The sequence below is a fragment of the Homarus americanus genome, unplaced genomic scaffold, assembly GCF_018991925.1.
Source record: "Homarus americanus isolate GMGI-L3 unplaced genomic scaffold, GMGI_Hamer_2.0 scaffold32871, whole genome shotgun sequence".
Taxonomy (NCBI): domain Eukaryota; kingdom Metazoa; phylum Arthropoda; class Malacostraca; order Decapoda; family Nephropidae; genus Homarus; species Homarus americanus.
In genome coordinates, this window is record NW_024748870.1 from 2243334 (window position 1) to 2266918 (window position 23585).

Here is a 23585-nt window from a genome sequence, read left to right on the forward strand (position 1 = left end):
GTGGTTGGTACCTGTATGGCACCACTACAGCCTTCGGTAACGTTTGTCTTGTCATGTACCTCGTGCCTCATTCCTCTCCCTCATTCACCTTCCCTCTCTCCCCTCCCTCCTCCCTCTCTACCCTCTTCCTTCCTACACTCATTTTAATCCACCTCCCCCACCCCTTCTACCCTCTCTCACCTCCCATCACTCCTCTCCCCCTTCCTTCCCACCTTCCCACTCTCCTCCCTCCCCACACTCACGTCACCCCTCCTCTTCCCTGTTACCTCCCTCCCTCTCCTCCCCTTCCCTCACCTCCCCTCTCTCTCCCTTCCCTCCTCCCTTCCTCTCACCCCTCTCCCACACAGATCTTTCGTGTTGGATTAAAATTTGTTGGGAGATGTTTTTATTAACTCTCCCAGGTAAGTTCATTATCATATTCTCTGCTTCACCTGTGTTTCATTATCTTCCCTCCTCCTCTTTTCTTCGTTTTTCCTCCTTTCGTTTCTCCTTCTTTTGTCTTCCTCCTCTTTCTCCTCATTCTCCGTCGTCCTCTTTCTCCATCTTCCCTTCTCTTCTTCCCCTCCTCCTTCTCCTGCCCCCCCATTCTTCCTTCCTTCTCTTCCCTCCTCTTGTTTCTTCCTCCTTCTCCATCTCCTCTTCTCCTTCTCATCATCATCATCTTCTTCCTCCCTCCTCTTCCTTCCTTCCCTCCTCCTCCATCACCCCTGCTAGCTCCCCCAGCAGCAGCAGGAGGAAGGGCGCAGTATCTGTATTATCACTCGTTAACAGGAAATATATTGTCCTTTTTTTTTAGAAGTGTGACCAACAGCGAGCCCGTCTGCACCGCTTCACCCACCGCCTCACCCACTGCCCCACCCATCGTACCGTTTCACCCACTGGCCTATCCATCGTACCGTTTCTTCACCCACTGGCTCACCCACGGCTCACCCACCCATCAACTCAAAGATCCACTAGTTCACGATTAACAGTTGCGTCTCGATGTAACTATGACTCCATATTTTCTCTCCCCCACACCCTCCACCCCCCATAACCCCTCCCTCACGCTAGCCTCGTGTCGAAGATTAATTGAGTCAGTTATGTCTCTTGTTGTGGGGCAGGAACAGGGATTTTTTTCTCTTTTATCGTAAGAAACCTAAGAATCTGTATCCAAATGGCTGCTGTGTGTGTGTGTGTGTGTGTGTGTGTGTGTGTGTAGAACATAATTATTGTTATTATTTACTGGTGACTGGTTTTTAAACTTTCTCTTGACCAGTTTTACACCAACTAACAACATAACTCTTACTACATACCAACTAAAACAGTCAATCACTACTAAACATAGTCATTACAACAATCATCACTGCATCATGCAGCTCAGTTCAAACTACCATGGCACTTCAAACTGCCTTCACTACTAGTAAGGAACTGTCACAAAACTACCATCACGTGCCACTACCATCACTACAACCTACATCACAAGCACCATCACTACAACCACTACCATCTACAAGCACCATCACTACAACCACTACCATCACTACAACCACCATCACTACTACCACCATCACTACAACCACTACCATCACTACAACCACTACCATCACTACAACCACTACCATCACTACAACCACTCCCAAGCTGGCCACCTGCCACGCCCCCTTCACTGCTTCCGCTCGGCGCCGCGCTGGGCTGCAATATCCCCCCCCCTCTCCCTCACCACCCCTCTCCCCCACCAACTCTCTCCCTCCATCCAGCAAGTCTCCCCCACCATAACCAGTCTTTCTTGAACCTTGGCCAAGTCGTGGTTTGCTGGAATGGTGGAGGTAGGGGGGAGGGAAGAGGAGGAGAAAGGAGGAAAGATGATGGGGGAGGAGAAGGAGGTGGGGAGGGAGGAAAGAGGAGGAGGAAAGAGGGAGAAAGAGGTGAGAAGGGAGGAAAGAGGGAGTGTGTTGAGTGGCAGCCTCCTGGTGACCATGAGGGAAATCTCTCTTCACTATAACCTAACCTAACCTAACCATGAAGCGGCCAAGTGTGATGCTAAGAAAGTAAATCCAGTTTAGGTAGGTTTGGTTAGGTTACGTTTGGTTAGGTTAGGTTAGGTTAGGTTAGGTTAGGTTTGGTTAAGTTACGTTTCTTTAGGTTAAGTTACGTTATCATCATCAGGTGAAATAATCTAAGGTGGCGATTCATCAGGTAACAAGACGAAACACAAAATCATTAAAAAAATAAAAATAAACAAACAATATTTTCCAAGACTCGGAGTTTCATTCATTATTTTCAGAACCAAAGAAACGAATCCCATTAATTCATTGACTCTCGGAACAGTTCATAATACAGTGGACAGATTTCAGACAGGATATATGTTCATGAATCGAGAACAAAGAGAACGAAACCGGATCTTATTAAGGTCATTGAGGTTAGGTTAGGTTAGGTTAGGTGGATACTGGAAAAAACGAGAAAAAACATGAGAATTTACGTCTGGTGTGTTAGTGTGAGGGGGTAGAGGGGTTGGTAGAGGTAGAGGGTTGGCAGTGAGGGAGTAGAGGTGGCAGTGAGGGGGTAGAGGGTGGCAGTGAGGTGTGAGGGGTAGAGGGGGCAGTGAGGTAGAGGGGTCAGTGAGGGGGTAGAGGGGTGGCAGTGAGGTGTGAGCAGGGTAGAGTGGGGCAGTGAGGGGGTAGAGGGGTGGCAGTGTGAGGGGTAGAGGGGGGCAGTGGAGGGGGTAGAGGGGTGGCAGTGAGGTGTGAGGGGGTAGAGGGGGCAGTGAGGTATAATGGGTGGCGGAGACAACATCACTTTCCTCAGCAGTGTGTGTGTGTGTGTGTGTGATGGGGAATTTGTTTGAGGTTATATCCACACACACACACACACACACACACACACACACACACACACATTTAATTAACTTGCACCAACATGTTTACTCTCTCTCTCTCTCTCTCTCTCTCTCTCTCTCTTTATGTATCATTTAATCTTCTAATGCCATGCTTATCCTGATTGGTCAATTCCCTTCTCCCTCTCTTTCTCACCCTCCCTCCCTCCCTCCCTCCCCTTCTATCCACCCTTCCTTCCCTCCCTCTCCCTTTTATCCATCCTCCCTTCTCTCCGATAATCACTCTTCCCACACTTTTACTACTTCAATCTCTCTCTAATCACATTCCTCCTCTCTAGTGAGTCCAATCCCTGTATCTACCAGTCCTTCCAAAGCCGAAGTCACAAGCCCTTGGAAAATACAAGACCTCAAGTCCCAAGAGATGAGGTCAAGTCCGAAACTACAAGTCCCTGAAGGAGATGAGGTCAAGTCCGAAACTACAAGTCCCTGAAGGAGATGAGGTCAAGTCCGAAACTACAAGTCCTGAAGGAGATGAGGTCAAGTCCAGGCTACAAGTCCCTGAAGGAGATGAGGTCAAGTCCGAAACTACAAGTCCCTGAAGGAGATGAGGTCAAGTCCGAAACTACAAGTCCCTGAAGGAGATGAGGTCAAGTCCGAAACTACAAGTCCCTGAAGGAGATGAGGTCAAGTCCGAAACTACAAGTCCCTGAAGGAGATGAGGTCAAGTCCAGAAACTACAAGTCCTGAAGGAGATGAGGTCAGAGTCGAAACTACAAGTCCTTGAAGGAGATGAGGTCAAGTCCGAAACCTACAAGTCCCTGAAGGAGATGAGGTCAAGTCCAAGCTACAAGTCCCTGAAGGAGATGAGGTCAAGTCCAGGCACAGTCCCTGAAGGAGATGAGGTCAAGTCCGAAACTACAAGTCCTTAGAAGACGAGGTCAAGTCCAAACACAAGTCCCTGAAGGAGATGAGGTCAAGTCGAAACTACAAGTCCCTGAAGGAGATGAGGTCAAGTCCGAAACTACAAGTCCCTGAAGGAGATGAGGTCAAGTCCGAAACTACAAGTCCTTAGAGAAGACGAGGAACTAAAAAAGAAAAAAAACTTGACAGGCTGAAGCACTTTCGTCAGTTTTTTGTCTCCTGAAGTTCTGAAGTTCTTCGTCTCAGTAAACTCAAGGGTGAAATTCCTGTCTTCAGATTTTTTTTTCAGGAAACTTTTCTCTTTGACACAACAACAGACAAGAAGTTTAATTGTTTTTTGTCTAAAGGTGGAGTAGAGTGGAGTGGAAGTGAAGGGTTGTTCTTGAAGGTGGAGGAGTAGTGTGGAGGGTCGGTCTTGGAGTGGAGGTAGGGTGGAGGTCGTCTTGAGGGAGGTAGGGTGGTCGTCTTGGGTGGAGGAGTAGGGTGAGGGTCAGTCTTGAGTGGAGGTAGGGTGGAGGGTTGGTCTTGGAGTGGAGGAGTAGGGTGAGGGTTGGTCTGGGTGGAGGAGAGTGGGAGGTCGGTCTTGGAGTGGAGGTAGGTGGAGGTCAGTCTTGGAGTGGAGGTAGGTGGTGGGTCGTCTTGGAGTGGAGGTAGGGTGGAGGTCAGTCTTGGAGTGGAGGAGTAGGGTGGAGGGTCGGTCTTGGAGTGGAGGAGTGTGGAGGGTCGGTCTTGGAGTGGAGGAGTAGGGTGGAGGGTCGGTCTTGGAGGTGGAGGAGTAGGGGTGGAGGTCGACCTTGGAGTGGAGGAGTAGGTGGAGGGTCGGTCTTGGAGTGGAGGTAGGGTGGAGGGTCGGTCTTGGAGTGGAGGAGTAGGGTGGAGGTTGGTCTTGTGGAGGTAGGGTGGGGGTCGGTCTTGGAGTGGAGGAGGGTGGAGGTTGGTCTTGAAGGTGGAGGAGTAAGGTGGAGGTCGGTCTTGGAGTGGAGGAGTAGGTGGAGGGTCGGTCTTGGAGTGGAGGAGTAGGGTGGAGGTTCGTCTTGGAGTGGAGGAGTAGGGTGGGGGTCGGTCTTGGAGTGGAGGAGTAAGGTGGAGGGTCGGTCTTGGAGTGGAGGAGTAGAGGTTGGAGGGTCGGTCTTGGAGTGGAGAGTAGGGTGGAGGTCGGTCTTAGGTGGAGGAGTAGGGTGGAGGTCGGTCTTGGAGTGGAGAGTAGGGTGGAGGGTCGGTCTTGGAGTGGAGGAGTAGGGTGGAGGGGTCGGTCTTGGAGTGGAGGAGTGGAGGGTGGCTTGGAGTGGAGGAGTAGGGTGGAGGTCGTCTTGGAGTGGAGGAGTAGGGTGGAGGGTCAGTCTTGAGGTGGAGGTAGGGTGGAGGGTCGGTCTTGGAGGTGGAGGAGTAAGGTGGAGGTCGGTCTTGGAGTGGAGGAGGTAGGTGGAGGGTCGGTCTTGGGAGTGGAGGAGTAGTGTGGAGGTGGTCTTGGAGTGGAGGAGTAGGGTGGAGGGTCGGTCTTGGAGTGGAGGTAGGGTGGAGGGTTGGTCTTGGAGTGGAGGAGTAGGGTGGAGGGTCGGTCTTGGAGTGGGAGTAGGGTGGAGGGTTGGTCTTGGTGGAGTAAGGTGGAGGTCGGTCTTGGTGGAGGAGTAGGGTGGAGGTTGGTCTTGGAGTGGAGGTAAGGTGGAGGTCGGTCTTGGAGTGGAGGTAGGGTGGAGGTCGGTCTTGGAGTGGAGGTAGGGTGGAGGTCGGTCTTGGGTGGAGGTAGGGTGGAGGTCGGTCTTGGAGTGGAGGAGTAAGGTGGAGGTTGGTCTTGAAGGTGGAGGAGTAGGGTGGAGGTCGGTCTTGGAGTGGAGGAGTAGGGTGGAGGGTCGGTCTTGGGTGGAGAAGTAGTGTGGAGGGTCGGTCTTGGAGTGGAGGAGTAGGTGTGGAGGTCAGTCTTGGAGTGGAGAGTAGGGTGGAGGGTCGGTCTTGGGTGGAGGTAGAGGTTGGAGGTTGGTCTTGGGTGGAGGAGTAGGGGTGGAGGTCGGTCTTGGAGTGGAGGAGTAGGGTGGAGGGTCGGTCTTGGAGTGGAGGAGTAAGGTGGAGGTCGGTCTTGGGTGGAGGAGTGGTGGAGGCCGGTCTTGGAGTGGAGGAGTAGGGTGGAGGGTTGGGTGGAGATGGAGAGCCGGTCTTGGAGTGGAGGTAGGGTGGAGGTCGGTCTTGGAGTGGAGGGTAGGGTGGAGGTCGGTCTTGGAGTGGAGGAGTAGGTGGAGGGTCGGTCTTGGAGTGGAGGAGTAGGATGGAGGGTTGGTCTTGAAGGTGGAGGAGGGTGGAAAGACTCACGAACCACCACTTCCCATTGTTACATCTCAGCAGAATTAAAACAAGGTGATTCAGCAGTTAAGAGAGGACCCACAAAATGGCTGATAGATGGTAATTACTCATCACTGATCAATAATAACTCACTAAGTTGTAGTGTATAATAATTTCTATTTGGTTTTATATAACAAGAAAGAAAATACAATAAGATTTTTGGATACAGAGCGGCAGTGGTAATACTAATAATGATAATAATAATAATAATAATAATAATAATAATAATAACAACAACAACAACAATAATAATAATAATAATAATAATAATAATAATGATGATGATGATGATGATGATGATGATAACAATAATAACAATAATAATAATAACAACAACAACAACAACAATGTAGTCAACAAAAACATCAACAACAAGATTATCAACAAAAACAACATCAATGGAGATGAAGAGGAGGGAAGAGAGATAGAAGGGAGGAGGAGAAAGTGGAGGGAGAGAAAGAGGAGGGATGGTGATGGAGAGAGGCGAGTTATTTGGGCCAACAATTCTCAGGGATAAGAAGACCAAGGAGTCGCCTCGAGTCTGGCGGCGTGAGTGAACCCGTCTACTAGTGTGAATGAACCTTTTTGCCTCGAACGTTTCTACAGAACCTTTTTGCCTCGAACGTTTCTGCCCAAGAACGTATTTACCTCAGCGTTTCTGCCCAAGAATGTTTTTGCCTCGAACGTTTCTGCCCAAGAACGTTTTGGCCTCGAGCGTTTCTGCCCAAGAACGTTTCTGCCCAAGAACGTTTTTACCTCAACGTTTCTGTCCAAGAGCGTTTTTGCCTCTATGGTTTCTGCCCGAGACGTTTATCTAGTCTTGACCAAAAAGTCTTAATACTGTATCCTCCGGGGAAAAAACGTTCCGAGGCAAAAAACATTAGGCAAAAACGTCCAGGGCAGAAACGTTCAATATTAGTCAGGTCAGAAGACAGTTTCCGTTATCATCTGACAAAGAGAGTGGATAAAGGGAAAAGGGTAGAGGAGATGAGAGGAGTGCTGGAGTGAGAGAGATGAGAGGGGTATTGGAGTGAGAGAAATGAGGGAGACTGGAAAGATGCCAAAATGGGGTGAGTTTGGAAGGAAATGATAACAACTCTCTCTCTCTCTCTCTCTCTCTCTACACACATCTTATCTCTATCTATCACACACTTTATACTCGTGTTCTATTCTCTCACTTTCTCTCTCTAATCTTACTTTCTAATCTCTCTCACTCACACTATTTTTTCTTCTCCTTCACACATTTTATACTTATTTCCACCTCTCTCTCTCTCTCTCTCTCTCTCTCTCTCTCTCTCTCTCTCTCTCTCTCTCTCTCTCTTCACAGCCTGGCGCCGGACATGAGGTGAGACAGTGTGGCGCCGAAGAGGCAGATCAATACAGTAGGTCTGGGAGAGTGGGCGGAGCGGGAGGTGGAGGGTGGAGGGTAGGGGGCGGAAGGTGTGATGGAGGGGTGGAGGGTGGGGGCGGAAGGTGATGGAGGGTGGAGGGTAGGAGGGATCTAGATGTATGGTAGGGGTAGGGTGGAATAGAGGGTGGAGGGTGGGAGGGTGGAGGTATAGAGGGACAAGGCAAAGGGTGGAGGCGTGACAGTGGCGAGGAAGTGGGTGGGGCATATCGGAGAGTGGTAAGATGATGGTGGGGGTGGTGGGTAGGGAATAGGCGGGGCGAAGGGTGGTTGGGGGCGGGGCGAATGCAGGGCGGGGGTGGGGGTGGCAGTACAAGAAGCCCAAAGATTACTACCCCGGCGCCACCACATAATGCCACACTACACTACCAACCACCACACCACTACCACCATCACCACCACTATCACCACCACCACCACCATCACCACTACCACCACTATCACCACCACCATCACCACCACCACTACCACCACCACCACCACCACCACCACTACCACCACTACCACCACTATCACCACCACCACCACCACCACCACCACCACCACCACCATCATCACCACCACCACCACACGGTATTCTGGAACCTCTAACAATAACACTAAGTTCACCAGCACAACACAACCTAACCTGACCTGACCTGACCTAACCTGACCTGACCTAACCTAACCTGACCTTATTCGTAGGGTATGTCAGTTGAGGACGATGAAGGGAGGTCATCGTGACACAAGTTAAAGACTGGACAGATATAAACAACTTGAACTCGTCTGTCCCCATTACATTAACTGGCGTGACTGGGTAAAGACTGGAGTGACTGGATTTAGGAGTGGAGAGGGAAGGCAGAGGAATAGAGTGAAGGAGGAAAGAAAAGAGAGAGAGAGAAAGGGTGTGTGTGTGTGTGTGTGAAAGAGAGTAATATTTGTGTTAGAGAGAGAGAGAGAGTATACACCGGTTAAGGCTTAATTTTTACCTACGATTCTTTTGAGAGTCGTAGTGCCTCTCTCTCTCTCTCTCTCTCTCTCTCTCTCTCTCTCTCTCTCTCTCTCTCTCAACATCATTAATTACCCTCAGGCCTCAGGTGATGTCAGGTGGGTGGCGCCTCTCTGGCTGATGAGGGGAGAAGCAGAGAGAAGGGAGAGGAGGTAAAGATAGAGGGAAGAGGAGGCTAGAAGAATGAGAGAGAGAGAAGAGAAGGAGAGGTGTTTGGAAGAAGAGGAATAGGAGGAGGGGGGGAGGACTTTTGGTAGGAGAGGAGAGGTTAGAGAGAAGAGTTTGGGAGGGTAGGAGTGAGAGGGAGGGGAGTGGGAGTGTTTGGTTGGAGTGGGAGGGAAGTTGGGAGTGTTTGGGATATGGTGGTGGAGTTGGAGGAGATGCCGAGGGGAAAAGGAGGGGAGTAAGGACCTGGGGCAGTGAAAAGTGGTTGTTGAGGGCTGGGAAGTGAGGGGAAGCCGAGGGGAAAAGGAGGGGAAATGCTGTCCCCTTTTTCACCCAGTTGAACTCAAGTCTTTACCTGGAGGTGATGACCAAGTCCTTGAGTCAGGGTCACGGGAGGAGGAGGGGAGAAGAGGAGACGGGGAAGAGGGGGGAAGAAGAGGATAAGGAGAAAGGGAAGAGAAGGAGGAGGGGAAGAGGAAGAGGAGGAGGGGAGAGGAGAAGAAGGAGGAGGGAGAGGAAGAAGAAGAGGAAGAACCTAATTTCATCTAACCTAACCTAACACTAACCTAACCTAACCAACGAGAATTTCTACATTAAGATTTTTTGGTCAATTCATCTCCCCATCTCATCCAGCTTCATCATTAATCATCCGTAAATGACCTTGTTACGCCGTATCTAACTAATCCTCTACATCAGTGACGAAATATCAGGGCTTCACTCATGCTCAAACGATGGTCGACCAGCTGAAGTGTGTCTTGCTAAATATCCCAGAGATGAGGATGCTTCACTGTGCCTTTGTTTTGATTTTGCCAACAGAGGTTTTCATCATAATAACACTATAACGAATTTAACTCACTTGTACAACACGTTAAGAAAAAAGTATCCTTACGATTTTGTGTGAGACAATATGACACAACGGACGAAGGATTCTGAAAACCCTACCGAGACAACAGGAGTCGCAGTGTTCATTATGGAATTTATCGATCACCTCCGTATAGATACTTTTTGGGAGTGTGTTTATGTAGGTGTGAGAATCTATATGCCGTCTTGGGCCGTCTTAAACAGGTGTGAACTATATTACATTACACTGCAATACTTAAACAGCAGTGTGGGTCTTATAATTAAGTTAATAATATCTTTGTTAATATGTGAGTAGGAAGGTCACCATTGAAGTTGTTACACTCATCTCTGCAACAAAAATGACTGGAAAAAAAGATACATTTGAATTGTCGGAAGGATGGAGGAGAGGGGGGTAAGAGGGGAGGAGGTGGCTGGAATCCTTTGAACGACGTTAATTACCTCCGACAGGTTAAATTGTTACGAAATCCTTCCGTCAGTGACCCGATGACTGGTGCTGGGAGAGGAGGAAACTTGTAGTTGAGTCACGCGGTGTACAGAGAGGGACATAAAATAGCGATGCTGGTGTGGTGTTGTGGAGGTGTTGGTACTATGTTGCACAAGACCAGAGGCGGCTGTGTCGTTTATATTTATATTAATGCCTTTGTTGTGGGTCGAGCGAGGGCGCCACTATAAAGGAATAATGAGACCATCCGGCGGGAAGGATGGTGACGATGACTCTCCTGAAACAAGGGGAGGAGGTACACATGTCCCTTTTACTGAGGGGAGCCACCACGCCCCCCTCTCCCCTGGCCGCTACCTGGCGCCCGTCTGTCGCATCTACCCAGTAAAGAGCTCCAGCTGGTGAAATATTGAACACCTTCGCCGCCACACCGGTACTGAAACCAGTCATTAAAAACGCGATTAAACACTGGTAAATGTTCCCAGTTTTAGCCTCTTTACTGACACTGCCGCAAGACTCGCCTAAAGATATTAGAATGGTAATAACATAGCAAAGTAACGCATGGACTTGTTAGTGACGGATGTACCTCAGAACACTCGGTGGTTCTCGCGCGGCGCCCGTCTGTCGGACCCACGAGGGGGACCGTCGACGTGAGGGGGGCGACTACCTGCACGCGTGGGTCGAGACTTTCGTGTCGGCGTCGTGAGGTATTTATGGCTGTGTTGGCTCGCTGATGGATACCTCGCATTGCTGTGGCATTCATCTGTCACAATACATACTGATTAATGGTGTTTAAGGCAAATGGAGAAAGGCTTGGGAGACTCCCCCCTTTAATTTACTGAATAATATTTATGCACTTTCTGAGTGTTACCTGTACTTATAATTCCTGTGACTTCAATTTGACTCAACGTCCAACAATTGTTTTACCAGTTCATTTGTTTCCGCGACAGTCCCGACACACGAGAGGCTCACATGCGTCTCCGTTTACCTGTGGCCACAAGAAACCCCAAGACCAGCTGGGCGGTAAACAACCAAGTCTACGCCTCTGACCCTCACGACAAGAGAGCGATCGATATAGTCATGATGAAGACCAAGAGGAAGCCGTCAAGGCGGGCGCCGGGCCGCCGGGACCTGGTTGATGAAGACCAAGATAACAACATCACCTCCCGCAAGAACCCCACACGATAACACATCACCTCCCACAGGAACCCCACACGATAACACATCACCTCCCACAGGAACCCCACACGATAACACATCACCTCCCGCAGGAACCCCACACGATAACACATCACCTCCCGCAGGAACCCCACACGATAACACATCACCTCCCGCAGGAACCCCACACGATATTCCACCTCCCACAGGAACCCCACACGATAACACATCACCTCCTGGGAACCCACACGATAACACATCACCTCCCGCAGGAACCCCACGATAACACATCACCTCCGCAGAGCCACGATAACACATCACCTCCACCAGGAACCCACCACGATAACATCACCTCCTGGGAACCCCACACGATAACACCTGCCTCCCGCAAGACACGATAACACATCACCTCCCGCAGGAACCCCACACGATAACACATCACCTCCCGCAAGAACCCCACACAGCCTCCTGGCAGGTCGCAAGACCTTGAGGAGGTGTGGGTCTTGATGATAATAATAGACCTTGGACCATTACGTCCTCCCCGAGTTATGGACTGCTGGTGTCTGCTGCGTCAGACGACGAAGGAGAAGATCAAGACGAGGACGACGAAGAAGAAGATAAAGACGAGGATGACGAAGAAGAAGATAAAGACGAGGATGACAAAGAAGAAAATCAAGACAAGGATGAGGATGACAAAGAAGAAGATCAAGACAAGGATGACGAAGAAGATAAAGACGAGGATGACGACGAAGAAGATCAAGACGAGGATGACGATGAAGAAGATCAAGACGAGGATGACGATGAAGAAGATCAAGGTATGAACGAATAGAAGAAAAAGAAACGTAAAGGAACAAGCCCAAACAATGAAGATGTAAACACACACTTCCCACGATCATCTTACACTGACAGTTATTAACAGCTTACATTGTTTTCATTACCTGTTAATTACCTACGTCTACCTGACACAAAACACAGCAATAAACATGGAATAAAGACATTAATACACGCACGAGAGAGATCTTTTGTAACCTGTTTCTTATACTAAACAAACCGGATTTACAATCTCCTCAACACAAACACATAGATTATTATTTTTCATGGATTCACTACCACTACCGCCACCACACACCCACCACACACTCCTCACTCAACCCCCCAACCACCCCCCCACCACACCTCCTCAACCCCCCACCTCCTCCTCCAACCCCCCCACCACACACCCCCCACCACACACTCCTCCTCAACCCCCCCCACCACACACCCCCACCACACACCTCCCTCCCAACCCCCAACCACCCCCACACCTCCTCACTCAACCCCCCACCACCCCTCCTCCTCAACCCCACCACCTCCCCACCACACACTCCTCCTCAACCCCCCCACCCACCACACTCCTCCCCTCAGCCCCCCCCACCACACCCCTACACTCCCTCCTCCAACCCCCCCACCACACCCCCCACCACCTCCTCACTCCAACCCCCACACCCCCCCACCACACACTCCTCCTCAACCCCCCACCCACCCACCACACACCTCCTCCTCCAAACACTCCTTCTCCTTCAACCTCCCCTTTTCCTTGATCACTTGCGACTCAGCTGGCCACAAACAGAGAACGTCACACACACACACACACACACACACACACAGCATCCGAGCAGAATTCTCAAACAATTCACTATTGGTCTGAGACGTCGATAATAACCACATGAAGATTAGCCTCTCTTACCTTATTTCACTTGAGTAAACACCTTAACCTAACCTAACGCTAACTTAACCCAATCCAACCAAACCTTACCTATCCTATCCTATCCTAACCTATCCTCCCCCCCAGGTAGCGTTAGGGTGTTTAAACATTCGGTTAATGAAGGGAGACAGACAGGTACACATATAAGAGAGACATCAGGGCGAGCCAGGTAAAGGTGTGTGAGAGAGAGAGAGAGAGAGAGAGAGAGGTATTTTTTTTATTTTTTTTTTATTATTATTTTATTGTGTAAGGTGAAGCGCAGAAGCGTTTACAGCGCCCAACAGGGAAGCATGCTATAGAGAAATCCGACTGCGAGAGAGATTTAGGAGTAATGATAAGTAGGAACCTTAAGCCAAGTAAACAATGTGTTTTTGATCGTAACAAGGCTAATAAAGTACTTGGGTTCATACAAAGGAGTGTTAGTTACAAGACTAGCGAGGTCATCCTAAAACTGTATCTTGCTCTTGTGAGACCACACCTGGATTACGCAGTTCAGTTCTGGTCACCGTATTACAGAATGGATATAGAATCATTGGAAAGAATTCAGAGGAGAATGACAAGACTGAGTATAGAGACAGGTTAAAGCATCTTAATTTGCACTCCCTCGAGAGACGTAGAGCGAGGGGCGACATGATAGAGGTGTATAAATGGAAGTCATGGCTAAACAAAGGGGACATTACAAAGGTACTCAAATTATCCAACCAGGAGCGAACTCGTAACAATAGTTTTAAATTAGACAAATTTAGATTTAGGCGTGAAATAGGTAAACACTGGTTTGGAAACAGAGTAGTGGATGAATGGAACAAGTTACCAAATATCATCATTAACTCGAATACGCTGAATAGCTTCAAACACAAGTTGGATGCTTATATGAGCAATAGGGGTTGGGTGTAAACGGGACTGCCCAGTATGGGCCAATAGGCCCGCTGCAGTTTCCTCCATTCTTATGTTCTTATGCTTGCCTTTATGTCTCATGAGTTAAGGGCGTAGAAGCCTGAAGAGTCAGTGGTTTATGTCATCAAGTTATTGGAAGCTCCAACAACTTGTCCCTGAATACGAATTCGCAACTTTCGACTTACAACAGGTACCTACTTTACTGCTAGGTGAACAGGGACTAATGGGGGCTAGGAAGTAAGTCCAAACAACTTCCACCGGCCCTGGAATCGAACCCGTGACATCTCGCTTGCGAGGCAAGAACGGTACCGCTTCTACCACCGGTCCCCCAGAGAGAGAAAGGTAGGTAGGTCACATGCCTCACCTCCCCATCTTCATGACCTCTTGACCTTTGACCCAACTGTGAGAAGAGGTTCCTGGCCTCATCCCTCTACCCTGATGACCTGACCCAACTGTGAGAGGAGAGCGTTGGCCTCTTACCTCCATCTGAGAGGTTTTGCGCGGGGAGAAGCTGAGGTTAATAATACTGGATCACCTGAAGAACTATTTGGGGTTAGGTTAACGTTAGGTTAGGTTAGCGTTAGGTTAGGTTAACGTTAGGTTAGGTTAGCGTTAGGTTAGGTTAGGTTAAGTTGTTAATCATGAGGTGAAATAAGCTGGGGAGGAAATTCTTGTTAATAATAATAATAATAGTTTCATAATTCAATTCTTAAAGGAACTAATCAACAGCGACCATCATAATAAAGAAACAAATAATAATAAAGTTTAACGAACCAACCTGTCTGTCTGTCTGTCTGTCTGTCTGTCTGTCTGTCTGTTTGTCTGTCTCTCGAACTCTAACGTCAATGAACCTAATCACTGAAATACCTGATAGAATCTCTCTCTCTCTCTCTCTCTCTCTCTCTCTCTCTCCATGACCTTCCCCAGACGCGAGAGTCACGTGACCTCCAGCGGGCTCCTGTGTGGCGCCGGGAATGGGAACCGCTGAGATATTTGTCTGCTCAGCCGGTTCATTTATAAGAGCTGAGGCGCCGACCATTTCACCACGGGAGGTAATCAATGGTGTGTGTGTGTGTGTGTGTGTGTGTGTGTGTGTGTGTGTGTGTGTGTGTGTGTGTGTGTGTGTGTGTGTGTGTGTGTGTGGAGGAAGGAAAAAGGGAATGACCTTAAGGGTTGAAGAGAAGGAGGAGGGAGAGAAATAGGAATTAAGGAGAGAGAGAGAAGAGAGAACGAAAAAGAAATGAATAGATAGATAAACAGGCAGAGAGAGAGAGACAGACAGACAGACAGAGAGAGAGAAGAGAGACAGACAAGAGCAAGAGATGCCACCTGCTGCAGTATGGCTGGCGACACCCCTTGTCATAACAGAGGGTGGAAGTGGAGTGAGGGAGTGGGGGGGGGTGTGGGGGGAGGTGCAGCAGGTGAGGGACATGAGAGACCAAGGGCCAGTGATCACCTCCCTTCATTTCCTCCCTCACCCTCTACCCCGACTGGCCTGTTGGCTGCACCTGCTTTCTGGGAGTTTATGAGGAGGGAGGAGGGGGAGGAAGGAGGAGACAACCAGTGATGGAGAGAGAGAGAGACAATAACATGTCACAGCAGTACATCTCTCTCTCTCTCTCTCTGGTTTGGGAGCCTTGGGGTAGCAGCAGGTGCAGCCCACTGAGAGGAGAGGAGGAGGGAGGGGGCCAGGAGGAGGGCCAAGAGAGAGAGGGCCAGGTGAGGGAGGAGGTGAGGGAGGCCAGGGGAGGTCGGTGACTGGGAAATTCACTCTGCATCAACCTTTGTTTCATACTTCCGGCGACAGGTACACACACACACACACACACACACACACACACACACACACACACAGTTCAGGTTCAACATCCATTAGTTTTACAGTATTATTCATATATGAGTTTGAATAGAAAGTGTACTAGGCTGGTGGAGAGGTGAGAGAGGTGAGAGGAGGGGGTTGGGGGAGGGGGGAAAGGGTGAGGGTCGTTGAGGGCAGTTGTGCGGGCTGTGAGAGAGAGAGAGAGAGAGAAGAAAGGGGTGAGGGCAAGTGGTGGTGGTAAAGAAGAGAGCTACCAGGAGAAAATGAGGGAGGGGGGAGGGAGAAAGGTTAGGTAACTAGGGAGGGATGTAAAGGATGGAGAAAGGGAGAGAGAGAGGAAGAGGATAGCCATTACAGGTAAACCATAAGGGACACACCATACGGGACAGGTGCGCCTAACACCTGTCCCGTATAAACATAATTACACGCTCGTTACCTGTCACGTCCTGTTAATTACTATTATTATGTTTTATATTGTCTTAATTATTTTATCTCTATAGAATACTAATGTCACATCAGGTATAAAGAAAATAATTAAAAACAAAATACGAAAAAAAATGTCAATACTAAGTGTGAATAAATTTATCTAAGTGCCTAGTTTGTTGTTGCTTTTAAATGTTATGTGGTTAGATTAGGTTAGTTTTGGTTAGGTTAGGTTTGGTTTGGTTAGGGTAGGTTTGGTTGGGTTAGTTTTGGTTAGGTTAGGTTTGGTAATATTCTCCTCCCTAAGCCCCTCATCTTCCTACCCCCCACCCCTTTACCCCTGACCTCTTTGCAGAAACCACCAACACACCTGGTGGGAGGGGGGAGGGAGGGGGGGAGGAGGGGGAGATAAATAATGTTTTAAGTAACACGGTGTTGTTTGTGTTGTCACCAATTTCCCCACACACCCCCCACCCCACCCTCCCCCTCTCTCCCCTGCGGCAGTCACGAATCACCTCCACGCCCATTAAGTCATGGGTATTACTAGTTACGGATTGTAAACCTGGTTGGAGATACTAGTTACGGCTGGTAAGCTATTGGCTATTTATGGCCAGTAACCCCCCAATAGAACTTAATCATGGCAAGAAGACTACTAGAATCAATAATGACGGCTAGTAAATTTTAGCTAGTGGTAGTAAACTTCAATGGAGCCTCTAGTTAAGGCTAGTTACGGCCAATAGTGCCATCAGAACCAGTAGCCAATAGTGCCAGCAGAACCAGTAGTTACGGCCGGTAGTGCCACCAGAACCACTAGTTACGGCCAGTAGAAACACTAGTTACGGCCAATACAACCACTAGTTACGGTCAGAACCACTAGTTACGGCCAGTACAACCACTAGTTACGGCCAATACAACCACTAGTTACGGTCAGAACCACTAGTTACGGCCAGTACAACCACTAGTTACGGCCAGAACCAGTAGTTACGGTCAGAACCACTAGTTACGGTCAGAACCACTAGTTACGGCCAGTAGAACCACTAGTTACGGTCAGAACCACTAGTTACGGCCAGTACAACCACTAGTTACGGCCAGAACCAGTAGGTTACGGTCAGAAATCCACTAGTTACGGTCAGAACCAATTAGTTACGGCTAGTAGAACCACTAGTTACGGCCAGTACAACCACTAGTTACGGCCAGAACCAGTAGTTACGGTCAGAACCACTAGTTACGGTCAGAACCACTAGTTACGGCCAGTAGAACCACTAGTTACGGTCAGAACCACTAGTTACGGCCAGTACAACCACTAGTTACGGCCAGAACCAGTAGTTACGGTCAGAACCACTAGTTACGGTCAGAACCACTAGTTACGGCCAGTAGAACCACTAGTTACGGTCAGAACCACTAGTTACGGCCAGTACAACCACTAGTTACGGGTACAGACCGTCAAGACTCCTGCAGCATGAGGGCTAATACAGCCCTGGCCTGGGTGCAAACATTGCCAATATGCTCAACTCTCCCTCCATGGCCAGCCTTCACAGACGGCTGGCTGACTGTCTGACCTTCTGGCTCGTGTGTGTGTGTGTGTGTGTGTGTCTGTATGTAAGTAGTGTGTGTGTGTATGTATGTGTTAGTGTGGTTCTGTGTGTGTGTGTGTGTGTGTGTGTTAGTGTGGTTCTGTGTGTATGTATAGTGTGGTTCTGTGTGTGTGTGTGTGTGTGTGTATGTGTTAGTGTGTGTGTGTGTGTGTATGTGCAGTGTGTGTGTGTGTGTGTGTGTGTGTGTGTTAGTGTGGTTCTGTGTGTGTGTATGTGTGTGTGTGTGTGTGTGTGTGTGTGTGTGTGTGTGTGTGTGTGTGTGTGTGTGTGTGTGTGCGTGTGTGTTAGTGTGTGGTCTGTGTGTGTGTGTGTGTGTTATGTGGTTCTGTGTGTGTGTGTGTGTGTTAGTGTGGTTCTCTGTATGTGTGTGTGTGTTTAGTGTGGTTCTGTATGTGTGTGTGTGTGTGTGTGTGTGTGTGTTAGTGTGGTTCTGTGTGTGTGTGTGTGTGTGTGTGTGTGTGTGTTGGTGAATTCTGTGTGTGTGTGTGTGTGTGTGTGTGTGTTAGTGTGGTTCTGTGTGTATGTGTTAGTGTGGTTCTCTGTGTGTGTGTGTGTGTGAGTGTGTGTGTGGTTCTGTGTGTGTGTGTAATAATAATAATAATAATAATTAATGGGTTTATTGAAAGAGTTACAGCCAGAAGGCTGAAAAAATGTGTGTATGTGTTAGGTGTGGTTCTGTGTGTGTGTGTGTGTGTGTGTGTGTGTGTGTGTGTGTGTGTGTGTGTGAGTGTGTGTGTGTACATGGATCATTTCAATTCCTTCTCCTTCTCTCACTAAACATATACCACCTGATGCACGTTGATATCATGTTATTAAAATATATCAAATGAAAAATATATCTGCCGATACCAGCTTGTACGAAGACTCTTAAAACGGAAAAAAATATATATATAAACTTTAATTAACGTTTTCGATCACACACACGAACACCTGTGGACATATGAGCAGACAATTTTCACCTCTAACCTTCCTTATCATAAGACTCAATCTTAAATGGCCCATGGAATATTTATATAAATTTCACCAGTATAGGATTATCACCTCTTGTCTTCACTTGCATAAAGCTTACTTCTGCGTGGATATTCACAGCAAAAAAGATATTACCGACAAAAACATGCGATTCTCACCTCTAATCTCTCTCTGACATAAAGCTAATATCTACATGGCCTTACAAGATATTGAACCGTGGAGAGAGAGGAGGGGGAAGGAGAAAAAAGCCAATACACACAACTTTCACCTCAAAGACTTCCTGTCATAGAGGCCAGTACCCATATGGCCCTACTAGCACTTAAAACATCAAAGGAAATGCCAGCGACTTTTACCTTTATGTCTCCTTGGTATTAGGTTGAGTGTAGCGAACCGGAGAGTTACCATGGTATACTAACCCTTAACAGCGTGGTGTGTGGAGAACCGTGGACACCTTGCACGCAGTTACAAAAAGACTGAGAAATAACAAGAGACTGAGAGATACATAACACGGATAACAAGAGACTGAGAGATACATAACACGGATAACAAGAGACTGAGAGATACATAACACGGATAACAAGAGACTGAGAGATACATAACACGGATAACAAGAGACTGAGAGATACATAACACGGATAACAAGAGACTGAGAGATACATAACACGGATAACAAGAGACTGAGAGATACATAACACGGATAACAAGAGACTGAGAGATACATAACACTGATAACAAAAAGAGTTAACTAGGATACATATTCTCAAAACACTCGTTAAGTTTGTTTCTATATCTGACAGCGGTTAAGGTAGAGTCTTGGGACATAATTGGCGTCATTGTGGTTATTCGTCTTTGTGTGGTAACTTTAGTGAGCCGCTTACAGGTGAGAATGATTCTTACGTGTCTAATTAGCAGGGGGAAATTTGGTTCACCTGAAGATTATTAGATACGTTAGTTTGTCTCTCTCTCTCTCTCTCTCTCTCTCTCTCTCTGTGGTAGTGTAAATAATAGCATAATATAATATATACTAGGGTAGTGTGGAGAGAACAGCAATGTACAAAATTAAACCAGATCAATATTAACTCGGTATTTCAACTCTCCTAAAAAAAAATCTTTAAGCACGTAGCCCCATATAGTAAACAACAGCCATTAAAATCTTACAGACCAAAGTGTTTCCCACGTTAACACTAGAACGAATATATTACACAATTTACCAACCCCCCAAAATAAGAGTGAATGAAAGTGCAATGCATGAATACAATTCGAATCAATGACATAATGTTTAAAAAGAATCCACAAAAAACGAAATGTAAAAAAAAAATATGTTATAATTCTGGAGAAAAAAAAATCTTGTGAAAACCGAGAGTATTGAGAAAAATTTATTCAGAATATGCTAAGATGTTACAAGGATTTAATTTTTTTTTTTATTAATTCTTTGTTCCAGAGGGTTTTATTTAGTCTGGAAGCGCAGGATTATATCTATTTAGAGCGCGTTTGATTCTGTTTTTTATCAGTTGTTTGTGTCAGTGGTGTTCAGTGGGGAGTCAAGCGGCTGATTTGTTGGGTGTAGAACGAGTGGAGAAGTGAACTGAGGGTGTTGTTGTGTTGTAAAGATGCATTGTGGTGTGTTGACCTGTTGTATTGTGTTGTGTGTTGCGCAATGTTGTGTTGTGTTGTCACTTATTGTTGTGACATTGTTGTGTTCTCAGCATAATCAATTGTGACATAATTAGTTATGTTTTTAATGTATTATCACATCATCATCCTACACACACGGTGTTACATAATCTAAGAGCGTGTGGTTGATCTCCGGCCATCAGGATTAACACCATGTCAATAAGTCGCCTCAACATGACATGACAACTTTCACCCCTCCACCAAAGGTAAGCACAAATCTTTCGTCTTTCAGGAAATATGATACATAGGAAGGTTCTTTGTGGGGAAAAATACAGTAAACAGGAAAATATGAAGGAAAAATCAGTACAGAAGGGAAAAATATATAATGAATTCACACAAGAGAAAGCATTATTGTTATTCCGTGGTCAGTTGAGTGAGAAATGAAATCAGTAAACAGACGGGAGGCCAGTGTGTAGGTAGAACCTTCCTTCCCTAGTGAGAGAACTCCTCCAAGACCGCACTGCATGGTGTATAACATCCCCCCCTCCTCCCTCCCAGACCCCAAAGCCCCCTCCCGCATCCACCCCAACACAGGTAATGACGAGAGGTAGTGGCCGCGGGCGAGTGGCTCAAGGCTTAAGGCGGGAAGCTCTCGTACCTGCCTCCGGATTCATAACAAAACCTAACAAGTAAAATTTTCCTCTTCCCCATAACTAAAAAACGAAGAAAAAAAAACAATAGTTACGATATATCTCGATACACTTTTGACACCATTTTTGTGTCATATGAATTGAGAGTTGACGTGTTCATGGATCTACTTTTATGAGAAAAGTTGCCTCACGAACCTTTCAAGATTCCAGCCATGACTGCGACACGGCTGCTGCACACAACCTCCACACACGCATTATGTTGTTAACTGACTTACCACACTACTTTTTTTTAGGACGAATGATACACTAATTATCTACATCTAGTTGGAAGATTCACAGCTACATAATTATATATAATTGCATGTGATTAATATCTAGCATAACTACGGCCTCTAATCAAGCCTAACAGAAGCAATTTTAGCACTAATAACAAGCTAATATACATATAAAACTTATTATTATTCACAGTTAAAATGTTGTCATCCGCATAAAAAAGAAAAAAAGGTTATTCTCTCGCCATGCTCTTGACTATAAATTATTGTCTCCGTCTCGCTAGCCTCGCCGAGTTATTTTTATATTCTATAAATAAGAATGGAAATAAGATAAAAATAAACTAATTACATCAGAGACCAGTGAACAATTTACAAAAACCTGCATTACAAGTTACTTTAGATATATTCTGAATGGGTACACACAGTATATGCATATGTACTGTATGTACAGTATGTATGTCTCCCATATTAGAAAATAGTAAAATCCTTTTCATATTGTTCCTTAAATCATATTTTACATCGACGTCACTCCACAAAGTTCAATGAAAACAGATAAATTAAAAAATATATAGAAGTAAATACAGTGAGAGCGAACTACTTTAGGCAGCGTTCACAACACCCAATACTCCGCCACACACCCCAGCATAGTATTAAAACAAATGATCGTGGGCCCTTCGTGCACGGTCGCGAGTCCGGTGGTACAGTTTACCAAAGCGTGAAAGTTCGAACGCACGTGCTTGGCTAGCGCGCAACCGCCGGCCGGCTGACAGCGTACAGCGACATCGTTTTCCTGCGTAAATAAAATGGTTAATTAATGCCTTTCTAAAGAAACCATCGACATGGGACCAGGTTTGTTCCACTCTGCAAATTTTTTGCGATTTTTCCACCAAGTTTGATGAAGAACGATTGCGCCGTTTTGGCTGCCCAGAACAGACACACAGACAGATAGACAGACAGACACACGGCTAGTCCTATAGTATATTAGATACAATGATTACAGAATTGACCCCTAAAATATCTTAAAGCTATTTATAAACTTAGCTATTATAATGAACATATGAAGGTTTAGAGGAGAGGAAGGCAGAAATGGCCAATGGTGATATTTTCTCTTTGTAAATACCTTTGTAACACTGCAGGTACTAAGTTGATATTTTAAACAAACTCACATGAAAACAATATATATGCTTTTACTTATTATGAATACTTTATGTTATGAGCTGTATTAAGGTGTATAATTATGTGTAGGCAGAATAAATGACAACGCTGTTTGGGAGGTGACAGACAAACAACTGGTGATAATTGGAGTAATTCTTTACGTCTGTCACGGTATATGAGTTAACAGTAATTTTTCTCACTGAACTTATCTGCAGTTATATAATGGCTTAATGTATTTATACGTGGATCTACCTAAACTAACTTATCTATATGTTTGGTATTTATTTCATATTGTTCTGCAAAATTTGTCCAGGAACAGAGCTTTTTTTTTGTCATTGGTACAACAGGATTCCATTTACGTTACTTCATGTTTTGTTTTCCAGGAACTCAACCTCGACGTAAATAAACGACTCACTATATTGTTTGTGGACCCGTTAAAGACAGCGCTCCACGGTGAGTGAGGGAGTTACTTCACTGTAACTCTGACTTGTGGAGTTCCGGATGGTTGAGTGACTGAAGTGCTTTTGTATAGTTGGGCTTAAACTTCTCGGACTCCCCCCCCCCCCTTCCCCCCTTCCTCCACCTCCAGAACCATCCGGATAAAAGTGGTTAAGCTCAGTTTTAGTACTGTTTGGAAAGTCAAGGAAGAGATAACATAAAACCTCTTCAGACTAATGTCCTTCGGGGTGATCGTTAACCTTCGCAATCTCCAAGTCAAATTTGTTGTTGAATCAAGCATAAATTAACTCTACCGTGACGAGCTGGAGCCAACAGATCACAGATGGTCGTCAAGGTCTGTGAGCCGAGGAGTTATTTTCTGCTGCTCTGAACTTTTCACTAATTGGCGATGAAGAACACAAGTTTTCTCTGCATTATGCAATACGTTATCCTAAGTTAGTTTCCAGAAATGTACAATGCGCATCCTCTCCCTCTGTTAGGTGTGTGTTGTCCGCAGGATATAATGAAGATAATCGGTGTACTTACCTCCGTGTGTTACTACAGAAGAGGGAGACGCCCTACAGCGCCAAGACAAAGATACGGTAAACATTACAATGACAGAAGCTCCATCCACCTCTCCTGCCCTATACTGTACTCATCTTTAACCATAACATCATGCCGTTTGTTGTTAAAATTATATAATAAAAATTTTAAACATAAAGTGTGATTCTCAGAACAAATTTTGATTGAAAAATTAAGTCAAAGATCACGTCACGTCATATTTTTCCTCCTTTGTGTTTGGAGCGCCTGGCTTAGCCCCAACAACCCCTGCGGCAAGCCACAGTTCCCACCACTCCTTACCACCGACAGCCTGGCTCACAGCTCCACACACACACACACACACACACACACACACACACACACAC

The 23585-nt window shown here is 46.7% G+C and overlaps 1 protein-coding gene across 1 annotated transcript in view; it reads right to left on the reverse strand.

The window, feature by feature from the left end:
• LOC121853209 (mitogen-activated protein kinase kinase kinase 13-like) overlaps positions 1 to 23585 on the reverse strand; it is a gene marked incomplete in the record, with an annotated part of 88891 nt that overhangs the window by 50444 nt on the left and 14862 nt on the right.